Source organism: Loxodonta africana, chromosome X (genome assembly GCF_030014295.1).
Source record: "Loxodonta africana isolate mLoxAfr1 chromosome X, mLoxAfr1.hap2, whole genome shotgun sequence".
Lineage (NCBI taxonomy): Eukaryota > Metazoa > Chordata > Mammalia > Proboscidea > Elephantidae > Loxodonta > Loxodonta africana.
In genome coordinates, this window is record NC_087369.1 from 127,019,295 (window position 1) to 127,030,699 (window position 11,405).

An 11,405-nucleotide genomic window follows, 5' to 3' on the forward strand; every position below is an offset into this window, starting at 1 on the left:
GACCTCTTGCTTTCTTCATGTATGACGTCCTTAATGTCATTCCACAACTTGTCTGGTCTTCGGTCACTAGTGTTCAATGCGTCAAATATGTTCCTCAGATGGTCTCTAAATTCAGGTGGGATATACTCAAGGTCATGTTTTGGCTCTCGTGGACTTGCTCTGATTTTCTTCAGTTTCAGCTTGAACGTGCATATGAGCAATTGATGGTCTGTTCCACAGTCGGCCCCTGACCTTGTTCTGACTGATGATATTGAGCTTTTCCATGGTCTCTTTCCACAGATGTAGTCAATTTGATTTCTGTGTGTTCCATCTGGCAAGGTCCATGTGTATAGTCGCCGTTTATGTTGGTGAAAGAAGGTATTTGCAGTGAAGACTTCGCTGGTCTTGCAAAATTCTATCATTTGATCTCCGGCATTGTTTCTATCACCAAGGCCATATTTTCCAACTACTGATCCTTCTTCTTTGTTTCCAACTTTCGCATTCCAATCACCAGTAGTTATCAATGCATCTTGATTGTATGTTCGATCAATTTCAGACTGCAGCAGCTGATAAAAATCTTCTATTTCTTCATCTTTGGCCCTAGTGGTTGGTGCGTAAATCTGGATAACAGTCGTATTAACTGGTCTTCCTTGTAGGTGTATGGATATTATCCTATCACTGACAGCGTTATACCTCAGGATACATCTTGAAACGTTCTTTTTGACGATGAATGCAACACCATTCCCTTTCAAGCTGTCATTCCCAGCATAGTAGACTGTACAATTGTCTGATTCAAAATGGCCAATACCAGTCCATTTCAGCTCACTAATGCCTAGGATATTGGTGTTTATGCGTTCCATTTCATTTTTGATGATTTCCTATTTTCCTAGATTCATACTTTGTACATTCCAGGTTCCGATTATTAATGGATGTTTGCAGCTGTTTCTTCTCATTTTGAGTCGTGCCACATCAGCAAATGAAGGCCCCGAAAGCTTTACTCCATCCATCTCATTAAGGTCGACTCTACTTTGAGGAGGCAGCTCTTCCCCAGTCATCTTTTGAGTGCCTTCCAACCTGGGGGGCTCATCTTCCAGCACTATATCAGACAATGTTCCCCTGCTATTCATAAGGTTTTCACTGGCTAATGCTTTTCAGAAGTAGACTGCCGGGCCCTTCTTCCTAGCCTGTCTTAGTCTGGAAGCTCAGATGAAACCTGTCCTCCATGGGTGACCGTGCTGGTGTCTGAATACCAGTGGCATAGCTTCCAGCTTCACAGCAACACACAAGCCCCTGCAGTACAACAAACTGACAGACACGTGGGGATTGTTGTTGTTAGGTGCCTTCAAGTCAATTCTGACTCATAGCAACCCTATGCACAACAGAAAAAAAAGCACTGTCCAGTCCTGTGCTATCCTCACAATCATTGCTACGTTTGAGCCCATCATTGCAGCCAATGTGGCAATCCATCTCATTGAGGGTCTTCCTCTTTTTCCCTGACCCTCTGTCTTAGGCTGGGTTCTCTAGAGAAGCAAAACCAGTAAAGCATATAAATACATATATAGAGAGAGAGATTTATATCAAGAAAATGGCTCACGCAGTTGTAGAGGCTGCAATGTCCCAAGTCCATGGGTCAGGAAAGAGGCTTCTCCAGATTCACGTAGCTGCAGGGTCTGGCAAACCCAAGATCGGCAGGTCAGAGAGCAGGGCTGTTGTTCCTACACGCTGTGAAGATCAACAAATCCCAAAATTGGCAGGCAAGACTGCAGGTAAGCTGTTAGCTCAAGTCCCAAGAACCAGAGGTCAGACAAACAGGAGCCAGCAAAAGCCCCCCACAAACTCTGCCTGAATGCCTACCCTGGCAACTCCTCTTCAACTAATTGGCTAGTCACAGCAGATCCATTATGGGAGTGATCACATATCAAATCTCAACAGGGAAGTGATCACAACATTATAGCACTGCCAAAACACTGAGAATCATGGCCCAGCCAAGCTGACATGCAGTCTTAACCATCACACCCTCTATTTTACCAGGCATGATGTCCTTCTCCAGGGACTGGTCCCTCTTGATAACACATCCAAAGTATGTGAGATGAAGTTGCCCCATTCTTGCTTCTAATGAGCATTCAGGCTGTACTACTTTAAAGACAGATTTTTTTTTTGGTTCTTCTAGCAGTACATGGTATATTCAATATTCCTCACCAACACCATAATTCAAAGACATCAATTCTTCTTCAGTCTTCCTTATGCATTGTCCAGCTTTTGCATGTTTATGCGGCTATTTTAAACACCAAGGCTTGGGTCAGGTGCAGCTTAATCCTCAAGGTGACATCTGTGATTTTTAAGACTTTAATGAGACCCCTTGCAGCAGATTTGCCCATTGAAATGCATAGTCTGATTTCTTGACTGTTTCTTCCATGGGTGTTGATTATGGATCCAAATAAAAAGAAATCCTTGACAGCTTCAATCTTTTCTGTTTATCAAGATGTTGCTTATTGGTCCAGTTGTGAGGATTTTTGTTTTATTTATGCTGAGATGTAATCCATACTAAAGCCTGTGGTCTTTGATCTTCATCAGTTAGTGCTTCAAGTCCTCTTCACTTTCAGCAAGCAAGGTCGTGTCATCTGCATAACCAAGGTTGTTAATGAGCCTTACTCCAATCCCGATGCCCTGTTCTTCTTCATATAGTAGTCTCTCCGATTATTTGCTTAGCATACAGATTGAATAAGTATGGTGAAAGATACAACCTGAAGCACACTTTTCCTTATATTAAACCACACGGTATTCCCTTATTCTGTTCGAATGACTGCCTCATGGTCTAAATACAGGTTCCTCATGAGTACAATTAAGTGTTCTGGAATTCCCATTCTTTGCAATGTTATCCATAATTTGTTAAAGTCCACAGAGTTGAATGACTTTGCGTAGTTAATAAAACACAGGTAAACATCTTTCTGGTATTCTCTGCTTTCAGCCGGGGTCCATCTGACACTAGCAATGATATCCCTTGTTCCATGTCGTCTTCTGAATCTGGCTTGAATTTCTGGCAGTTCCCTGTCAATGTACTGTTGTAACATCTTACTTGTTTGTGATTTTAATATTGTTGGATAGTGTCTGCATTCTGTTGGATCTCCTTTGGAATGGGTACAAATATAGATCTCTTCCAGTTGGCTGGCTAGGTAGCTGTCTTCCAAATTTCTTGGCATAGACGAGTGAATGCTTCCAGGGATGCATCCGTTTGTTGAAACATCTTAGTTGGTATTCTGTCATTTCCTGGAGCCTTGTTTTTCACCAAAGCCTTCGGTGCAGCTTGGACTTCTTTCAGTACAATTGATTCTTGGTCATATGCCATCTCCTGAAATGGTTGAACGTCAACCAATTCTTTTTGGTACAGTGACTCTGTGTATTCCTTTCACCTTATTTTGATGCTTCCTGGGTCATTTAGTATTTTCCCTGTAGAATCCTTCAGTATTGCAATTCTAGGCTTGATTTTTTTTCTTCAGTTCTTTCAGCTTGAAAAATGCTGAGTGTGTTCTTCCCTTTTGGTTTTCTATCTCCAGGTCTTTGCACATTTCATTATGCTACTTTACTTTGTCTTCTCAAGCCACCCTTTAAAATCTTCTGTTCAGCTCTTTTACTTCATCATTTCTTGCCTTCGCTTTAACTACTCTTACGTTCAAGAGCAACTTTCTGAGTCTTTTCTGACATCTATTTTGGTCTTTTCTTTCTTTCTTGTCTTTTTAATGACCTCTTGCTTTCCTCACATATGATGTCCTTGATGTCATTCTACAACTCGTCTGGTCTTTGATCATTTGTGTTCAATGTGTCAAATCTATTCTTGAGATGGTCTCTAAATTCAGGTGGGATACAGTCAAGGTCATACTTTGGCTCTCGTGGACTTCTAATTTTCTTCAACTTGAACTTGCATATGAGCAATTGATGGTCTGTTCCACGGTTTCTCCTGGCCTTTTTCTGACAGATGATATTGAGATTTTCCAATGTCTCTTTCCACAGATGTAGTCAATTTGATTCCTGTGTATTCTGTCTGGTGAGGTCCATACGTGTAGTCGCTGTTTATGTTGTTAAAGAAAGGCATTTGCAACGAAGTCATTGGCCTGGCAAAATTCTATCATGCAATCTCCAGCATCGTTTCTGTCACCAAGGCCATGTTTTCCAACTATCAATCCTTCTTTATTTCCAACTTTTCCAATCACCAGTAGTTATCAGTACATCCTGAGAGCATATTTGATTAATTTCAGATTGCAGAAGTTGGTAAAAATCTTCAATTTCTTCATCTTTGGCCTTAGTGGTTGGTGTGTAAATTTGAATAATAGTCCTATTAACTGGTTTTCCTTGTAGGTGTATGGATATTATCTTACCACTGACAGCATTGTACTTCAGGATAGATCTTGAAATGTTCTTTTTGACGATGAATGCAACGCCATTCCTCTTCATATTGTCATTTCCAGCACAGTAGACTATATGATTCAAAATGGCTAACACCAGTCCATTTCAGCTCACTAATGCCTGGGACACTGATGTTTATGCATTCCATTTCATTTTTTACGACTTCTAGTTTTCCTAGATTCATACTTTGTACGTTCCACATTCAATTACTAATGGATATTTGCAGCTGTTTCTTCTCATTTTGAGTGTTGCCACATCAGCAAACGAAGGTTTCAAAAGCTTAACTCCATCCAAGTCATTAAGGCTGACTCTACTTTGAGGAGGCAGCTCTTCCCTAGTGTTATTTTGAGTGCCTTCCAACCTAAGGGGTTCATCTTCTGGCACTATATCAGACAATGTTCTGCTGCTATTAATAAGGTTTTCACTGGCTGATTCTTTTCAGAAGTAAAATCTCCGGGTCCTTCTTCCTAGTCTTTCTTAGTCAGTGGGAATTCCTAGCTCTGAACCAATCAAGGGCTCGAATGGGCTACCTTGTTTTTGGTTTACCCAGGCAGCAACTCTCACAGCAGCAGCCCCTCTAAAAGTGTTTAAACTGTAGAGCAGGATCTACAAACTCGATTCACATTCCAGACTCCCCAAGTACTCAGAATCCCCTTCTCCACATTGCTGCATTCCCATAAGCATTTAAAGAAAATACCTTTAAAGAGAATTAGGAGGCCTTTTGATAGTTTCTGTATCATTAGTTTTTGTACTTCAAATATGGTTATATTTTAGTTATAGTTGTAGACGTAGTTGTAATTTTATAGTTATCGTTATCATTATTGTTACCATATTTATAGTTAAAGTTATGGTTAGTTATAGTTAGATATGGTCTATACAGTTATAGTGACTAACTAGTTGTATCTACTAGTAATATTTATGGTTAATTCTAGTTATGTATAGTTAACATTGACAGCTATCTTTTATTACCAGTTATGGCTACTAGCTAACTGTGGTAACCAATGATGACTACTAACCGATCATGATTACTAGTCATCATTACTAACTAGTTGTGGTAACTAGTTATGGCTACTGACTAGTCATTGTTTCTGGTCATGACTATTAACTAACTATGGTTACTGGCCATGGCTGCAAACCAGTTGTTACTAGTTGTGACTATAAACTAAATGTGATTACTAGTTATGATTGGTTGTAGCTGTGGTTACTGCTTATAGTCTATTTTAATTGTGATTAGTTTTAATTATGGTTATTTTTAGTTGGTGTCTTAGTTTCTTCGTGCTGCTATAACAGAAATATCAGAAGTGGGTGGCTTTAATGAACCAAATTTATTTTCTCACAGTTTAGGAGGCTTGAAGTGCAAATTTAGGGCACTGGCTATAGGAAAAGGTTTTCTCTCAGTCGGCTCTGGGGGGAAAATCCTTGTCTTAGCTTCTGTAGTCAGCCATCCTTGGAATTCCTGGGCTTGTAGGCTGTTTTGCCACCCTCGTCTTTAGCTTCTATCGGTCTTTTCCCATGTCTGATTTCTTCCATTCCCAATCTGCTCTTCAATATCTCAGAAGAGATTGGTTTAAGACATACTCTACACTAATATGGCCTCATTAACATAACAAAGAAAACTCTGTTCCCAAATGGGATTACATCTACAGATATAGGGATTAGGATTTATAACACATATTTTGGGAGGACACAATTCAATCCGTAACAGTTGGCTACAAGTATAGTTAAGAATAGGCACAAGTAGTTACAGGTAGTTATAGAGTGAGAGTGTTAGAGTTATAGTTCTTTGATCTGGAATGTAATCTACTCACAGTCTTATCTTCATATCTTCCAAAGCATTTATGACACCTACCTACTGGTCAATATGCATTTGATGTTTTATTTAATTACATTCATTTCACTCATTGTTACAAAAAACCTAAGGTGTAATTTCTCTTAACACAAATTCATGTATATTAGCTATTGTGGTGGTTGGATATGGTTCCCAATTATTTTAGATTACAAATTGTGACTACTAACTAGTTTTACTTGCTAGTTGTGGTTTGTAGTTATGGATGATAACTAGTCATAGTTACTCTAATGAATTGAAGCGTGTCCCCCCAAAATATGAGTTGTAAATCCTAACTTCTTTGTCTGTGGTTATAATCCCATTTGAGAATAAGTTATCTTTGTTATGTTAATGAGACAGGATTAGTGTAGGGAGTGTCTTGAGTCAATCTCTTACAAGATATAAAAAAAAAACAGATTAGACAAACAGAGATAGAGAAGAGAGATGCCAAGCCATATGAAGATAGTCCATGAGCAGAAGTTCAGAAGAGATAAGGACCTTCCTCCAGAGCCGACAAAGACAGAAAGCCTTCCCTTGGAGCTGGCACCTTGAATTCAGACTTCTAGCCTCCTAAATTGTGAGAAAATAAATTTCTGATTGTTAAAGCTCCCCACTTGTGGTATTTCTGTTATAGCAGCACTAGATAACTAGGATAGAATTTGGTACCAGGAGTGTGGTGCTGCTCTACCAGATACCTAAACTGTGGATATGGTTTTGGAATTGGGTAATGGGTAGAGACTGGAAGAGATTTAAGGTGCCTAGTAGTAAAAAAAAAAAAAAAATTTTTTTTTTTTTTTAGTAGTAAAAGCCTAGATTGCCTTGAAGAGACTGTTGATAGAATTGTGGACATCAAAGGCAATTCTGGTGAGGGCTCAGAAGAAAGTGAAGAGAGCTATAAAAAAAGTCTCTATTGTCTTAGAGAATACATATTGGTGCCAGCAAGAAAATGTTGCTAGAAATGTGTATGTTAAATGTGCTTCTAGTGAAAAAAGGAAATGATGAACATGTGCTTGGACAATGGAGAAAAGGTGATGCTTTTTATGCAGTGGCAAAGAACTTGTTTGAATTATGTTTAAATGTTTGGTGGAAGGTAGAACTTGTAAGTAACAAACTTGGATATTTGGCTGAGAAAATTTCTATGCAAGATCTTAAAGGGGATGCATGGTTTCTTCTTGCTGTTTATAGTAAAACACGAGAGGGAAGAGATGGACTTAAAAATGAACTGTGCAAAATGAAAACAAAACAAAGAATTAGAAAATTCTGTTGTACAAACTAAGGACAAATGTCCTAGAATGTTCACCAAGGATGTACACAATCCTTTTGTTAAAGAGATTAAGACTGTGAATGATGGATTTAACCAGCTACCACAGCAGAAAACCCATTAGTTTAGACTGAAGGGGACAGAGAAAGAGCGAAAAGAAAGAACACTATATGCCTCTTGGAATTTTACAGGCAGGAAACAAGCCAAAGGAGGTACATCTGTTTTTCTCCAAGAAAAGAAAAGGCCCATCCCTGGAGCAGCTCAGAGATCATCAGAACTGTTGGAAAGAGCATGGGAAGCTGGCCTGCGTCAGTTTCAAAGGGTGGAATCACAGCCTCCTAAGTTTAAAAGAGTCAGATCTTCACCAACTTGGTACCAGAGGGCATGGCCAACCCCGAGTCTGGAGGGTGGAGCCATTACCCAGACGGTCTCAGAAAACAGAGGATTATTTTCAAGACTTGAGAGCTGTTATAATTTGTTCTGCTGGGTTTTGGACTTGCTTGGTACCCGTTATCCCTTCTTTCCCTCCAATTTTTCCCATCTGTAATGGAAATGTCTACCTTTTGCCTATTCCACCATTGTCCCTTAGAAACAGATAACTCTTATTCTAGATTTTGCACGTTCACAAATGAAGAGGAATTTTGCCCCAGTGTGGAGTACACTTAAATTCTCACCCACATTTGATTTATATGATTCAGAAGATGAGATTTTAAACTGGGAGTTGATTTAATTTGGGGATGATGCGATGGGGTGAATGTGTTTTGCATGTGGCAAGGACATGAATTTTGGGGGCCAAAGGGTGGAATTTTATGGATTTTGTCCTAAAAAAAATACGTGTTGTAAATCCTAAGCTCTATGTCTGTAGTTAAACCCTGGTGATACAGTGGTTAAGAGCTACAGCTGCTAACCAAAAGGTCAGCAGCTTGAATCCACCAGGAACTCCTTGGAAACTCTATGGGGCAGTTCTACTCTGTCCTATAGTGTCACTATGAGTCAGAATAGACTCGACAGCAACGGGTTTATTTGTTTTTTGGGTTTTTTTTTTGGTATGCCTATTGTTATAACCCCATTTGGGAATAGGTTGTCTTTGTTATGTTAATGAGACAGGATTAGTGTAGGGTTTCTCTTGAGTCAGTCCCTTATAGAATATAAAAAGATCAGATTAGACAAGTACAGATGGGATAAGATAGATGTCAAGACACATGGAGATCTCCAAGGAACCAGGAAGCAGAAGCTGAAGAGACAAGGGCCTTCTGAGCCAACAGAAAATGCCTTTGGCCCTCTGGATTCAGACTTCTTGCCTCCTAAACTGTGAGAAAATAAATTTCTGTTTGTTAAAGCCACTCATTTACGGTATTTCTGTTATAGTAGCACTAGATAACTAAAGAGTTACTATGTATGGTTAGTTGTAGTTACGGTTAGTGTGATGGTTATTTTTATGTGTCAACTTGGTTAGGCTATGTTGTTTGACCAAACACTAGTCTAAGTGCTACTGTACGAGTATTTTGTAGATGAGGTTAAATTTACAATCAGATGACTTTAAGAAAAGGAGATTACCCTCAATAATGTGGATCAGCCTCAACCAATCAGTTGAAGATCTTAAGGACAAACAGTGTGGTTTCCTGGAGAAGAAGGAATTCTTCCTCAAGTCTGAAATGTAGAAATCCTGTTTGAGTTTCAAGCCTGCCAACCAAATTGCACTACAGATTTCAGGTTTCGGACTTGCTTGTCCCCACAATCACATTTATATATATATATATATATGTATGTATGTATGTATATCCTTCCATCCTATTGGTTCTGTTTCTTTGGAGAACCCTGACTGATATAGTTATTTATAATTTATAATTATGGTTGCTTATGATACGTAAATACTTGTGGTTTTTAGTCATGACTTATAACTTGTGATTATTCGTTATGACTACTTACTAACTTGGTTACTCACTATCTTAGTTATCTAGTACTTTTATAACAGAAATATAACAAATGAATGGCTTTACCAAACAGACATTTATTCTCTCACAGTCTAGGAGGCTAGAAGTCTGAATTCAGGGCACCAGCTCTGGTGAAAGCTTTCTCTCTGTGTTGGCTCTGGGAGAAGGTCCTTGTCTTCTTTCAAAATCTGTGGGCCTGGCATTCCTTGGAGATCTTCATGTGTCTTGGCATCAATCTTCCCCTGGGTCTAAGAGGTTCTCAGCACAGTGACCTCGGGACCAAAGGATGGACTCCACTCCTGGCTTTTCTTTCTTGGGGATAGTCAAGTCCCTCTTTCTCTGCTCGCTTCCCTCTCCTTTCATCTCTTGTAAGATAAAAGATGTGACTCAAATAAGGGTGGTGACTTGAATAAGGGGATGACTTAAGTAAGGGTGGTGAAAGCAAAGTGGTGACTCAAGATACATCCCACCCTAATCCTGCCTCATTAACACATAGTCAGGATTTACAATACATCACAAAATGTAGGCCTAACCAAGTTGACACATATTTTGGTGGGACACAATTCAATCCATGACACTCACTATGGATACCAACTATTTATGATACTGGTTACTGTTGTTTATTGGCTATAATTGATCGTTGTGGCTACTAACTAGTTATACTTATTAGATATGACTACTGTTATGGGTTGAATTATGTCCTCTAATAAGATATGTTGAATTCCTAATCTCCAATATCTGTCAATGCAACTTTATTTGGAAATAGGGTCTTTGTAGATGTAATCAAGTTAAAATGAGGTCATTAGGGTAAGGCCTAGTCACTGTACATGTGGTGTTCTTATAATAAGAGAAGATACATGGACAGTCACAGGGGGAAGACAGACATATGAAGACAGAGACAGAGACTGGAGTTTTACTCCCATAAACCAAGGAATGCCTGGGGCCACCAGAAGCTAAGAAAGAGGCATGGATAAGATTCTCCTTCAGAGTCCTCAGAAGGAATCAACACTGCTGACACCCTGATTTTGGACTTCTCATCTCCAGAACTGTGAGAGAATAAATTTATGTTGTTTTAAGCTACGCAGTTTGTGGTATTTTGTTATGACAGTCCTAGGAAACTATGTATGGTTAGTTGTAATTATGGATAGTTACGGTTGTGGTTGGTTATGGTTTCTGACTACTGGTAGTTGCTAGCACAACTACTAGCTTGTTCTGGTTAGTAGTTGTGACTGCTACCCAGTTGTGGTTACTAGCCATGACTACTAAATAGTTTTGATTAATACTTATTGCTAGCCATAACTATGGCTAGTCATCATTATAATTATAGTCAGTTATAGGGTCACTATGAGCTGGAAACAACTCAACATCAGTGGATTTGGTTTTTGCATTTATAGGTACAGTTAACTACAGTAGTTATAGCTATGGAGCCCTGGTGGCATAGTGGTTAAGAGCTTGGCTGCTAATCAAAAGGTTGGCAGTTCGAATTCACCAGCAGCTCCTTGGAAAACCTATGGGGCAGTTCTACTCTGTCCTATAGCATCACTGTGAGTTGGAATTGACTCATCAGCAATGTTTTTTTTTTGATAGTGTTATAGAGCATTAGAATGTTAGAGTTAGAATTAATAACTCCAGAACATAGAATGTAATCTACTTACAGACTTATCTTCAGGTATTCCAAAACTTTCATGATCCGTACTCACTGGGCAACATGTTTTTACTATTTAATTCTACTGCATTCATTTGACTATTTGTTACATACGAAGAACCTAAGATGTAATGTCTTCTAACACAGTCATGTATGTAAACTCTAGAGGTATTCCTTGCCCTCGTTCACCCTGTATGTTATGCTCAGACTCCAAGAGGCACCTGACAAGGGAAATGTCATCACCTGTGCAATCTTTATTCCCAGAAAGACCTCTTGCCCAGAATCCTCAGCTCCTGTCCAATCGCAAAGCCACATGAGCTGGAAAACTATCTTAGTTATCTAGTGCTGCTATAACAGAAA